Below are 15,351 nucleotides of genomic sequence, written 5' to 3' on the forward strand. Positions count from 1 at the left end.
TCGACAGTTCAATCACCAAACCCAAACCACAGTAAATCAAAAAGTGCAAACAGAGAAAACAAGGAAAAATGACGATTTCTCTATTGAACTTTAACTGCCCTTAACGCCCATCAAGCTTGGACAGTTAAATCTAAATTTTCGGAGTTCGAGTTTTAACAACACGACAGTACGCCGAGTAATGAACAGTAAAATTTAGTGAAAACATAGGACAATAAAACGGTTTCTGTATTCCGGTGAAATAGCAAAATAGCTACTCACCTGTATGAACAGCTCGACGAATCCTCCGAGTCCGAGTCGTCGCGACTCCAACGCTCTAGCAAACAAGTTTCTAGCTCTGCCTCCATTTTTAATATTTTTATTCTCCAAGAACCCTATTCTCTAGAACAATGTGTTTATATATTTGGGTCTGAAACCCAAGCCCAACACAGACTCGGGCCCAGAAACCAGGCCCACATATCCAAATCCAATCCAACCGATTTTTAAATAAATAATTTAATTAATTAATAAATAAATAAAATAAATATGTATTTTAAATACGGGCGTTACAGCATCTGTCCCAATAGCTTCAATAACTTCGAAAAACTTGTGTCAGACCACCCACTATTTGCTTTCAGATTAAATAAAATGATAACTATTGATAGCTTTGTGAATTTTAAGCAACCCTCGTACAAAGGCGTTTCGGCATCTTCAAGCAATTCCTTAAATTTCTCGGGATCAGTCGTATAATGGTCCTCTGCAGCCTTCGCCATTTCTCTCATCCGTTCAACATCTTCAGGAGTCTCAATCTCATCATAATATCCAACATCTTCAGGAGTCTCAGTCTCATCATAATGTCTAACATCTTCAGAAGTCTCAACCTCATCATAATGTCCAAAAGTGTCTTGTTCTGTAAAACTAGTCGGGTCTCGAAAATAGAGAGCTTTAAGCCATGAAACCGCCAAATAGTGTAACCTTGGCTAATACCACGTTCGAAAAGATGATTTCTGACCTCAGTCTTAGTTAACTCGTTGATATTTGAACAATCTCTACATGGACAACGTATGAAACTTCCTTCTTCCTTTCCAACACTAATTAACCTTTCAACTCCTTGAATATATTCGCTTGTTAACCGGTCCTTGGACATCCAAGACTTATCCATATCGTAGCAAAATGCAACAAACCAATCTCTTAAAGAAAAAAACAGAGTCAAAAAAAAAAAAATCAAGTACAAAGACCACACATTCAAAAATAAAGTATCATGGCAAGATGATATCAACACATGACACATTAGTAGGAAAAACATTAAGTAAGTCTAAGATGATATGATAATTGTATTATGCAAAATCAAATTACAGTGGAAATCTAAGTAACCAATTTAGGCTACTCTCAATAACCAAATAGAAGCTAAGAAGCACGGATACCGACACGCGACACGGATACGACATGACACAGATACGCGGACACGGCATTTTTCAAAAATATAGGAAACGGATTCGTCTTGGACACGTTTGAATAATATATATATATATATATATATATATATATATATTAACCCAACAACAAAAGGAAAAGGTCCATAATTTTAAAAATGTTTAATACCTAACATGCATATGTTCATCAAAGCCATTATCTAAAAGTTCTATTTAGCGACGGTTTACTATAAAACGAAGCGAGGCGTATGCCTCACGGAGGCAGAGGTGCAAGCCCGTCCATCCAGGGAAAAAACCTATCATGTGACATTATAAAACTAAACCAGATGGATAAATTGATTACTATTTCCTTAAACTTTATCTTATCAAGACATTAGCTACCACACATTAATGCAAAAGCACACAGTCCAAACAAAGTCACTACTAAGCAACGATATATAGATGATTTGGCATCATAAAATTGTTATAATAAGCGGACTCAATAAAGATCAGCACATCTTTAAAGATCGATACAGTACAAACAAAATCACCATTAAGCAAAGGCAAATAGATAATGGCGTCTTATAACTATTATATGAACTCGACTCAAGGATCACCAAATCTTTAAAGATCAGTAATTGAGGGTGGATCACGATATACTAAGTATAAACCTAAGTATCATGCATTGAGTCCCTTCGCTTCAAGGACCTCATGGTGTATTAGGACTTATGAAACTCTGGTTTCAGCTTGAACTCCTTTGAACATTGGGGAATGCAGTAAGACAGTTTTAACCAGTATCTATGAAATTCCTGTTTTACCAAGTTTATAAGATAGAGTATGTCGTATAACTATATAACTATAAACTATGTCAACCAACTATGAAGTGAGAACTATAAGATTCCTTCCTAAAATAATACAATATAATTGTAAACTGAAAAGAAATGAATGATATGTGTTTGAGTTTTATAGCTAAAACCGTATAGAGACATCCATAAGTCAAATGTAAGAATAGATGGCCCATAAGATGACTAAGCTGTTCAACAAAGGTGACAAAAGGTGTGCAACTTTTTCTCATGCAGACCAAGCAGTACAATGGAGCAGCTGCTATATAAACAACTTAGAATTTTCTGTTCTATGCTTAAAGTCAAATGGATTAGTCCTTGACTTAACTAGCATAAATTGGGCTATAAAACATATGAGATTGATAAACAAAATAATTTTTCAAAAAGTTCATCAAGTTTGACAACTTTGGTATAGACATATATGCATCATAAACATAACCAAAGATAGAAATCTCAAAGCAATCACGACATCTAATTAATCTCTAAAAACAAAACAAGTATCCAATAAACTTTGACATTTAGCAAAGTATAATTACTTCCGTCAAATAAATCAATCCATAATGTAACTAGCATTCATAGGAAAACCAAATAACTAAACAAATGACAGCGAGAGGGATTTCAAAGCGACCACGGTTATTAGATCATTTGTGACATTTAACAAGCACAATTTTCAAGGAGTTACACGAAAATATCGGCACCATGAAGCATAAAAATTCGGGCTCCTCACCGCGTCTTCCCCATCAAGAACAACTACATTACTCAATCTCCTCCTCTCTCCTTCTTCCCACATATTCTCAATCTCTCTCCACTTCCCACCACTCTTCAACTCCAAAACCACACCATCTCTATAATACTCATCCCTTTGGAAAAACCCCAAAACTGCCCCTCGACTCACCATACCAACCCATAACCCAAAACTCCATCTCCTCACCATTCCCAACTAAAACCCAACACACCCATTAAAAACCTCGGTAACCCATCCATCTCCACCCACTCATTTTTTTCTCCACATCATATCTCTCCAATGAACTCATCCTACTTCCAGCTGCCCCAAACATAGCATGTCTAGACCCCCACCAGCCACAATAATCCCCCCATTGACCGCCGCACACGCAAAACTCCCCCGAGCCGATAACATAGGCGATAAACACACCCAGTCATTGGTAAACATATCAAACCTATATATCGAGCCAGACGCCGATGGGCGGTCCATAGGAAACGACCTGGCGTCGAACAACGAGCCGCCAATTACGTGTGAGGAGGGGCTATCCCCAGTGTATCGGAAATTACTATTTTGGCGTGTCCCCGGCGTGTCCCCCGCGTATCAGAAATTAAAATTTAATTATAAAATCCAGATACTCTAAATTACACTGTGTAGCAGAACCTGACAACAATATTATCTAGTGTTCAGATTGAATGCAAGCTATGGTTATAAACTTATAATGGTACTTAAATCAGTTTCTTGACCAATTCCCTTTCATTCAATCTCAAATTTATTTATCAAAGTTTACGATTTCGTTTTTTATCAAAATTTACGTTTTGTTTCCTGTATAGACTCAAAGATTCGACAACAACAAATACAGAGTGCTATAATAGACTCAAAAACAAAACTTTGATCAGATTAATTTTCAATAGCATCCAAAACATAGACAATTAAATAAAAATGAAAAAAAATATTACCTTTTATTTTCTTGCTTTCATGGCGAGAGAGAGAGAGAGAGAGAGTTGGAAAGTTAAACAGGAGAACGACACCAGGCGAGAGATGGGTGAGGAGAGGCGCGATGGTGCAATAAAGCGCCCGGTGAGAAGTTGGGAGGAAGAAAAGGTTATTTGAGACGCGAGTTTTTCTTTTCTGTTTTTTTTTTTTTGGTATTTTTCTTTTTTAACCTAAGTGATGAGTATGAAGGGATTTAAACGACCTTCAGTTTCTATTTCTATTCCCTTTCTATTCCTTTTCCTTTTAGGTTTAGTTGATTTTGGGAGGGAAGTTAAAAATATAGCCGCGCGTCCAAAATCAAAACTTTGAGTTTCATGGCATACGAAGTAATTATTCGTATTCGTATTCGTACTCGTGTCGCTTATTTATTTTGATAATTTGTTAATTTTTGTTTTCGTTTGTTTTCGATATTTTTACACCCAGAAGTGACACATCAAGGCAAACCACTAGTGTCACTTTCAAATAATGGGACACAAAAAATAAAATTACTTGTGTCACTTTTCCTAGAAGTAACACATCAGCCCTCGTTCTATAAAAAAGTGACACATCAAAACTCTGTGTCTCACTTTTTTCTAGTAAGTGACACAAGACAAAAAAAATAAGTGACACAAAAAGCCCTTCTTTTAGTAGTGCACGGAGCGCACCTGCGCCTGATAAGAGCCCAAAACTGTAGTTTTAACCCTTTAACAGTCATACTTTTAGACCAATTATGTGAGTAATAATTAAGAGTTAACACTGATCACGTGTCTTTATGCATTTCAGGCTTCAAAGTCCATTATGTGTAGAAATGTGCCACTTTAGTGAGATAAAGGAGCAAAAGTCGGTTACTAAGGAGTTCCGTGATTCAAGGCCAAGATTCAAGAAAACAAAGCCTTTCTAAAGCCCAGTCAAAAGCTGAAAAGTCGACGCTGGGCGTAAAACAAAGACAATCAAAGTCGCTGAGAACTTAAAAGCCGTATCTTTGGACTCAGACCTCAGAATGGGGCCTACCTTATGTCAAAACGACCGGCTCGGAAAGAGCTTTCCAATGGTCTAAGCCTCTATCCAATCAGAGGAGCAGAAGTGGACGAAAAGTCTGTTGAAGCCAACTGCAGCTGAAGAGGCCTTTTTGGACTGAAAGAATTGGGTTTTGGGCCTGATTCTCTGGCCCAAAACATGGCTCCAAGCCCATGCACGATTTTTGGATCTGAAAGTATAAAAACCAAAGCTTAGCTCTTTGTTAATGGTGGATTTTTTGGGAGAATATAGTAGATAGTTAATGGTAGATAGGTTAGAGTAAAAAGTAGCCATTAAAGTAGCTTCTAGATCTAGTTTTTATTTAATTGTTTTTAATTAAGTTTAATTTCAAATCCAACTCTTGTTTTAGATTAAATTCTTAGAATCATTGTTCTTAATTAGTTTGATAAATAAAATAGCTAGTTTGTCAATTTCGATTCTTGTCATTTACATTTGTGTTAGATCTAATTTCATTTATTACTTGTTATTCCATTCTTAGTTATTAATTAGATTTTAATTATTGTTTAATTTATATTAGTAAATTTCAATTATTTATATCATGTTTAGTTTAAATTTAATCGGAAATGATTGCGTAATGATTCTCGGCTAAACCTCCATTAGAGGGGGTTGAGAAGCCTTGATGAAAGCTTGATTCAGACTATCGTAGAATCGTCGTAATTTCCTTTCCACTCTAGAAACGATTAGTTCACCATGAGAATGGGTTTAATCGTTCACATGCTAGTTATGAATTGGTAGGAATGCCATGTGTAATTAGGGATTAGGAAGAACCAATTGTTCTGCGAAGCAGTTCAATTCGAATTACGACGATTCGTCGTTAATATGATTAAGTCGAGTTGAGGTGGAATCAATCCCCCTCTAACTCCTTATCATAGAATCAACGTAGCATTCACATAGTTGTTCTAATAGTCGACTAGTGCATCTTGTGGGTAGTTGCATCGTAGTCTAGTTGCCTTTCGTAAATCTCTCATTAGACTTTAAGAGTTGAATACTTATACTTAGAGAACATTAACATACGGAAGGACTAGGAGTGGAACGAATCACTCTACTCCACTATATCTCATAGGATTGAGAGTAGAAATCTTTGATAAATTAGGCACGTAAACTATCGTTTAGTTTTACTTACGTTTAGAGTTTCATCGCTTTATTCATTAGTAAAACTATTCTTTTTACGTTTATCAAATGGCGCCGCTGCCATTTTAGTTTCACTTTCGCATTGTTTTCGTAGTGTTAGTACTTTTCTTAAAGTCCCATTTCACCCACCCACCCGTGTTTGATTCATATTGTGGTTATCCGATTCAACGTTGGAAAATTCCTGGAAAAATTACGAGCGCCGACCGGCGCCCTAGTAAGCGCTTCGCCTCTATAACTGGAGCAAGAGCCGACCGGCCTCTAAAAACACGTGTAATTTGAAAATTACCCGGGAGCGACAGCGCTATCCTATCCGAGCGCAGCCCTTTGTTAATTTTTCGAATTTCGGCGGTTTTATTCGAACTTTGATTTTTCATATTTTTCAGTGTTCTAACTGTTTATATACACCGAACACGCGTAAACAAGACGCTATTCATAAGCGAAAGCAAGGGCGCAATCAGGTATTCCTTTCTTCCACACCTCGCATCTCTGTTAAAGGTTTATACTAGTATATCAGAATTGTTTGGAGTGTTGACGTGTTTAGCTAAGTTTGGTCTTAGCCTTGTATGAGGTTAAGGTCTGGCCGAACAAAAACACCGAACGTAAATACACAACAACATCAACAATCAAGTCTATCTAGTATACCAACCACTACACCTCTAGCTACTATTCCACACACACTACCTGATATAATGGCTGAAGAAAGAGAGACTCCTCTCTCTGACTTCTACAAAGCCTTGAGCGATAGCCCCAAATCTTGCATCGTTCTAGCGGACCGATTGGGGATTTCGAATCCCCAAAATTTTTAATTTGTTACCCGTTTTCATGGATTAGACCATGAAAAACCCTATCAGCACATGCGTAGGATTGAACAAGTCTTAACAACATTCCACCATCCTACGGTTGGTACGGAACAAATTAAATTAAGGGTATTCCCTTTTACCTTGGCCGATAAGGCGGCGTCTTGGTTAACTGCCCAAGCACCTAATTCTGTGGACTCGTGGGCTAAACTTGTTCAGCTTTTTATGGAACATTTTTACCCACCCCTAAAGACGGATGAGATGCTTTCCAAGATTCATTTCTTTCGACAAAATCCTCATGAATCATTTTCAGAGGCTTGGAATCGTTTCACCGATCTCCTTATAGAGTGTCCACATCATAATTTAGAGAAAGACACGTTAGTTCGTGCCTTTTTCAAAGGACTTCTACACCACCATAAAGAAGTCCTAGACATAATGAATGGGGGTAGTTTCTTAAGTAAAGGAGCCTCAGAGGCATATAAATTTTTTGAAGATCAGACTAAGCGTAATAATAATTGGGGGGGTAGTGACGATTACTCCCGCTCCGCTAGTTCTTCTTCAACAGTTAAGGCTACCAGTATGTTTGAGGTTAAATCAGATCCTGAGCTTAAAACTCTAATTAAATCCCTCACAAAAAGGTAGAGGCCATTTACGTACAACAAAAGCCAATTCCGTCATGAATGTAAATTCAAATCCATGTAGTTTCATTTGGAGCCCGAGCATCCCGACTCACACATCGTCCCTATTGCCTATGAACAGGCTTGTTCTATTAATAGTGAACCTAAGCCCCTTGGAGACAAAATCCCAACTTCGGTTGGAGAAATAACCAAAACGTCACACCTCAAGCGGTACAATAATCAATATGTTAGGCTCACGCACGCGGCTTTAACCAAGCCCCACTACTACGACAAGGATAGGTCGGAGAATTTTAATAATTATAACAACCAAGCGCCACCTCGACAAGGTCAAGCACAAAGTCAAGGTAGTTATAATAATTATAATGCTAATAGAGGTATCGTTCGTTAGGTAAATAATAACTATCAAAATCCACCCATAAATAATTCACGTGAAATAGTTCGATCCACACCACCGTGACTACTACACCCACACAACCGGATCGTCTTGACACCTTCATACAAGTGAGCCAAAACTTTTCCAAACCATGGCTCAATCTAACCAACGGCTTCTACAATCCGTTAATAATTTAACCCAACGGTTGGCTCAAAATAAAGCCCAACCCAAAGGTGTGTTTCCAAGTCACGAAATACCTAATCCTAAAACAACAAATACAGCCTTTGAGGTAACCAATAATACTAGTAATGAATATGAAAATGTAGGTGAGCTAAAGGCCATCACCACTCCGATTCGCGGCAAAGTGGTTAATAACAAAGTAACTATGCCTATAGTTACCCCACCAAGAGTCCCCTACACCGCTATTTTACTAGATACCGAAATAGAAACGGAAGAGCCTACCACCGTAGAGGTACCCGCCACAACACAACCTAAGAAACAGGAAGCCACGGTTAAACATCCAGGTGATACCATTGCTAAATATAAACAGAAACCGCCGTTTCCACAAAAATTAGCCATGTTAACTAGGGCTACAAATTATGAGGAAATTAGGGATGTTTTCAAGAATCTAACTATAAACCTTCCCTTCCTCGAAGCTATTAAAAAGCTACCACACCATGCTAAGTTTCTTAAGGAATTGTGTACTACTAGGCGTAAGACCAATATACCAAAAGACGCCTTTTTAACAGAACAATTCCCAACTTTATCTGAACATAATGGAATTGTTAAGTACAAGGACCGGTCGCCCCATCGCACAATGCACCTTAGAAGATTCTATCTGACGGCCGCGTTATTAGACTTGGGGGCTAAGCGTTAACTTACTCCCGTTTTATTTGTATAGACAAATAGGTCTAGACGATATGCAACCCACTAAAATGGCGTTGCAATTAGGCGATCGGTCTATTAAGTATCATAAGGGGTGTCGTCGAAAATGTTGCGGTAAAAATTCAGGATTTTACTATCCGGCTGATTTTGTCATCCTCGACACAGAAGTCGATTAACGACTCTGTCCGATCATCTTTAGGCGCCCTTTCCCGGCAACCGCCAACGCGCTCATTAATTGCAGCGATGGTTCAATGTCCATGTCCTTTGGCCATCTTTGTTGAAGTCAATGTTTTTAAAACAAAGACACCGATTTACCCGTCCGGATCATGGATGGAGAGGTTAGTATGATCGAGAGCTTTGCTCGAGATTATTTCAACAACACGTTCGGATAATCATATGCCCAAATTTCTTTCCTTTGGAAGTTAGGACTCCAACATTTCCATCCCTACACTAGTCGATGCACATATTACGGATGAGGATGAGATAGATGATTTTTCAAAGATGTAGAGGACTATCATAGTAACGAGGATATGACCAATCTAGATGAGCAACCACGATGAGTTTCTTAAAGCAAGTGATAATTCACCCTATCAAGAACTACTTTCCACAACATCCACCCTTATCTTCCCTCCTTCCACCCTTTGAAAGGAATCTCGAAGTTTGCTTTCGATCCTTTGTTTCTCCTGTGCTCCATAATTTTTTAAATCCACCTAGTAAACAAATACTTCAGAAGGACAACCCATTGGACACCTTCATTTTCAGACTTGAGACAGTCCCTACACACACAATGAATGAGTTTTGTGCTAAAATCACATCCTCATTGTTTACAGGCTGTCTTTCTACAACTTATCCATATCCACCATATTCTCCACAACCATTCACTTTACCACACTTATTTACTAGAACACCCACTCATTCAAAAATGAAAAAGAAGGTGCACTCTAGGTTACGTAATAGGGTTATCCGACTTCGCTTTCATTTCACTAGGGTGCGTCATAGGAAATCTTGGTGCTTGATTGTGTTTGGATATGTTTTCTGTGATATTTATTTATGGAATGATCCACAATTATTTCGGTTGTTGATATATGATAAACTGCATGTTCATACATATGTTTAGATAAAGTCTCGAGTATCTGACTATAAACGACTCAACTTTTGTGTTTGGTGCATTTCCTTTCATTTCCATATATTGGTAAGTGCACCATTAAGGTAACCGGGCCCTCCCTATGGAGTGTGTGGCTGTAAGTACCGGATCCTGAGTCCACGTTTAAACATAATTCACGTTTTCCACTCTTGCATGTTTTTCTCGGATTTTTGAGTCATGTTTCTCTATGGGGTGAATTATGTCTTTCTTGTCTATTGTTTTTCTTTTTAAAAAACAATAAAAAAAAAAAATTAAAATTAAAAAAAAAAAATATATATATATATATATATATATATATATATATATATATTAAAGAATAAACATAGTAATATAGGAAGTCTCGGGAATCTGACTTTAAAAGACCCACTGCTAAAAACAAATTTTCTAAGCTTCGTCGTAAAAATTTGTTTGGGGGTGGGGTGTTCGTGTTTCCGTACTAAAATATTTTATGTCTCATTAGAGTTGCTTAGGCCGTTTTATTGTATTACGATTCGGGTTGACATAATCCATGAATTTAGAGTTCAATTGTTCGCATAACGTACGTCATGCACGCACTTTGAGGTATTTTCCACTATCTTATATGTCATCCACGGTCGGAATAGAGTGTTTTCTGGTTCATTGGATTGGAAATTCCCTCCTGATCATTTCCATATCTTATTCGCAAAAATTGAACCAATAACGAAGCGGCAATTTTGATTTGAAGTTTCGCGAAAAAAAAAAAAAAAAAAAAAAAAATCACAAATTTCGATTTTGGGCTAGGGCCCAACCCGCGCCCACCGACAGCGCGACCGCGCCCTTACCTTCACCATCCCTTCATCGTTTTTCTTTTTACAAACCGCCATTAACAAGCTTAAAACAAAACCTAAAAAATAATAATAATAAAAGGAAACCTAAATTAACCCACGCCCACAATCAAAACCCAACCCAAATCGACTATAAAAGCTTCCCACCACAACCTCCACCGATTTACATCACCAAAAACCACCGAAAACTCCAAATTTTGGTGCTGCCGCACCACCACTCCACCACCACCACTGTTGCTTCAGTCGGTTGATTAAGATCCCACCACCACATCACATTTAAACCCCCACTACATTCCAAACTTCCAATGGCTCAACAACGCCGAATTTTGCCGGAGCAAGCTTTTACTGCCGACCACTTCGCGACTTTTTTTACGGTGATTAAAATGATCGATCGACTGGAATAGCTTGTGGTACTCGACTGAAGCCTATTACCACGAGGACTTAGTATGACGGTTCTACGATACGAGGGAGTTGGAAGGGACTAGGATTTTTGTTGTTGTGGCGAAGAGGTGGAAGGAAGTGACGACGGGTTGGTGGTGAGATTCTAGGCATCCCGCCTAGAATCCATCCGATGTCACCCCTGCAGAGTCCCAACATAATGGGGTAGAGCCATTGATGCACGAGATAGTTATTGGAGGCGACTACAACGCGAGATCGCGATTGTGTTCGAGGGGGGCTTCCTTTAGGACCAACCACCGGCCGCAATTTCGGTGGATTGGTGGGCGCCCCGGGAAGGAGAAGGTCGGCGACATCGGCCTGAACGCCTCCATATCTTATGGATACTCCGGGAGCAGAAGTCACGAAGTTCGTATCTTGGAGTTTTCGCTTAGCATGATTAGGGGAGTAGGAAGTCATTGCCCTTCTCCCGTGTTGATAACAAAGATCATCTTTGAAGTTGAGCAGCTCAGCGATCGATCGGACATACATCACCCTCCACCGTAACCCTCGTGATCTATAAGGAGTGTGTCCAACGGGTTTGGAGGTTGGCTGAGGATAGAGAAGAAGAAGAAGAGGGTGGTGGAGAGGAGAATGCCGAGGAGGCTGGGGGAAATCGGAGAATGCCTCGGAGGAGGATGAGGAGGATTTGACGTGTTTTGACGCGGATGCCTTGGAGAGGTGTTTGGGGATCGATGAGAACGCATGGCGCGGATTCATCGTGGCATGCGTTCACTCAACACTATCTGTGAAGACCTCCGGACTCGACAGGCAACGATTCATCATAACTTCGAGGTCCGTACCCAGAGAGAGTACGAGAGGTGGGAACAAATGAGGGCCGAGCTAGAAGCTCAGCGCCAGTTTCGAGAACAGATGCTAACACGATTCCCACCTCACGGGGATTCTCCTTCTGAGGATACACCCTCGAGACACGAGCGCCGTCGCCGAAAGATGAATGGTCTTTGGTCCATCGGGAGCTCGGGAGAGCGATCTCCGGACCGTGCCCTCTTACCCAGTTCCCAGAGTAGCTAGGGATAGTATAGTTTGATGTTTTATGTTTTATTTGTAGTTTCATTACTTGTCATTTATTTTTATGTAAGTTTATTTCCGTAATTTGAATTTTGTAGTGAAATGTACTCCGAATGAATTATTTTTAATATAATGGGTTATTTTCATTATGCGTGGTTGTTTAATATTGACCCCACCTTCCCAACTTGTTTGGGGGTGGTTTTATCTATTCCAGCATGAGTTTTATATAACCCTCGTGTTAGAATTTATTGATGAGTCAAGGTGAAAATATGGGCTGTTTTAGGCATATATATGAATAAGTATCATGGTAGGATGAAATCTAGATTAAATAGGTACATTCTATCATAAAATCAACCTAAAAGATCTTTGGGTTTGAATTAGAATCAAGGAAATGAGTTGTTTCCGTTTTGGGTTTGGAAATTTTAGGATTTTCGCGAACTGCCGAATTAGTTTTGGCAACTTCCGATCCATTTTAGCAACTTAAAACCTATATAAACTTCATACAATCTACACTCACAACTCACACTACACCTAAGCTCCATCACTCACCTTTCACTCCCACGATTCCCACGTTTCGGCTCATTTTCCGAAGTTTCAAGGCAACTCGAAGCGACTTCGCTTCTGATATTTTTTTTTTCTCTGAGTTTTTTCGAGTCGAGGCGCCGCAAAGCTAAGGCAGCGACCGGCTCAAACACTGGAAATTTCAATTTCTTCAAAGCGCACTCACGCGCCCGATTTCCGTGAACAGAAAAATTTCCAGTTTTCTGCGGGAAGTATCCGGATCATTCGCAGCTATTCCAGAGCGTAAGTTTGAGATGACATCTCCAACATTGATACGAAACAGATCTTTCGAAGATTTGTTCCAAAGCACTACTTATGGTGCTTGGTTTCGCAAGGCGATCACATACGTTGGTTGGGAGCCGCTTATGGTAAGACCTGATGCACTTTATTCTCCAACACTAGCATCTTATTTTTACGATAACTGCATTTTCTTTGAAAGACCAGATGGAGAACAAGTGTTCTCCATCAACATTGATAATGAACCAATGGAAATTACCAGGTTCTTGCTAGCATTTGTTCTTGGACTGGCTATGCCCGCTGAAATACAAGACCCATGGTGCTATTGGGTCGATAATATGTATGTCTACACTTACGAGTTTTTGCATGAGTCGTATGGTGCGGGCATTTTCCGTATTGAGGACCAAGAGGAATATAACGTCGTCTTTTGTAGCCTGTCCATGAACATAGGAACTGTTATGTTTTGGATCATGCTAAACATTTTAGGGGAATGGCATTTTTCTTCTGTGAATGATGCCACTTGCAGCATCTTCCTTGCTTTAGCCACGGGACGTATGTGCCATGACCTTCCCAGAACCTTGATGTCTAGTTTAGCTCGAGTCCATAGCATGAGGCATAAGTACCTTCTTATGCCTGTTCTAATTTCCCGTATTATGCTATGTTTCTTTCCTGTTTTTTGTACACGTTTCACGGATTGGATTACGGTCGACATTGTGCGACCGACCAATAGTATTATTCGATCTTTCCGTGCAATGACAAGGGTGGAGGATACAACCTCATCAGGTTGCACCCTACACCCCGTCAGACCAAGTGGCGCTTAATAGGTTAGCAATAATAGATGATAAATGGTGGGAAGCCTGGCAAATTATCATGGCATGGCAGGACGCGAAGGAACCTCACTTTTTTATAGAAGAAGAGGATGAGGAGGGTGAAGAATAAAAGCGGGAGATAAGGTCAGTTTTTTAATTCCAGTTAGTGTCTGCTTATGTCCCAAGCAATTTTATTCTTGTTAACCCCATAATGGGTAGAACTCTTACAAAGTTGCATCAGTTATTATTTTCTATATTACTATGTTCTAACCTTGTTTTACATATGTTCCAGAATTTCACGCGTTTTCATGGTATTTTTCTACCCTCTTTATTTAAATGCTTTGAGGACAAAGCATGCTTCTTGTTTGGGGGGCATAGAAACACGTGTAATTAAGGCATCTGTTAGGATATAGATATGTATAATATGCATTTGTTTTCTAGTTAAAATTTTAAAAATTCAAAAATATGAATAAATAAGTTCATGCTATACACTTAGGAATATTGGTATTGTTTTCCTTCTATGCTCTTAATAATCTAGAAGTCTCACGTAGCTTTTGCATTAGAATAATTTTTAGAAACTTAGGTTAATATGTAGGTAATAATCTTTGCATCTATCTATAAATATATTACACGAGTATCTCTGATTGTTAGCAGTAAGTTTCTGAAATCTAGGCTAGAGTACTTATTCTATAAATCCTGTGAGAATATAGCCTAAAGCCTTATATAAGCGAAACATTTGAGAAATGACACAAGGGAGAAGTAAAATCCGGATAGAGAAATCACACATCCACTTGCTTGATCACTATGACATATCCTAAGCGAGAATTTAGATCCTCTTTGGATCGATATAGCCAAAAATTCAAACCTATGAATTATTTTCCGCTAGTCGCCCCTCTGAGCCTTTCTTTAGCCTTCCATAAACCACAATTCATTTACCCTGTTAAAAAAACAAAACAAAATAAAAAATTCAACTTACCCAATTTAGAATAAGTCTGAGAATAGAATGAGGAAGAAAGAAGAAGAGAAAAACCTGTGTAAACAAAAATTAGTTAGTTGCTTCAGAAAATAAGAAAAGAAGTTTCCATCCAAAGAAAAGAAAAGAAAAATAGAAATAGAAATAAAATAAAAAAAAAAAAAAAAAAAAAAAAATATATATATATATATATAATATAATATATAAAATATATATAATAAAAAGTCAAAAAAAAAAGAAAAAAAAAAAAATATGGCTAAGGATGGAAACAAAGTGTAGAATCAAAAGTAAATAACAAGGTTTTCTCTAGTTACATAATATGAAGACTATATTATCTCAAACTTGTCCTTTTTGAATATCCATTTCCTTCCTTCTTAAACCATCTCCTAATCCCCGCAACACCTAATAAAGACCTCTAGCTCAATTAGGAATAGGTTAGTGTGATAGTAAGTGGCAGATGTGTTTGATCGACTCCGGCTTCCTTGTGTGTCATTGAGATTGTAAGGTAAAGTGTGCCCACTGCACACTGGAGTACGAAACTTGAGAGGGAAAATCAGAGTGTTTGTATCTTG

The sequence above is a fragment of the Coptis chinensis genome, chromosome 7 (genome assembly GCF_015680905.1).
Source record: "Coptis chinensis isolate HL-2020 chromosome 7, ASM1568090v1, whole genome shotgun sequence".
NCBI lineage: Eukaryota > Viridiplantae > Streptophyta > Magnoliopsida > Ranunculales > Ranunculaceae > Coptis > Coptis chinensis.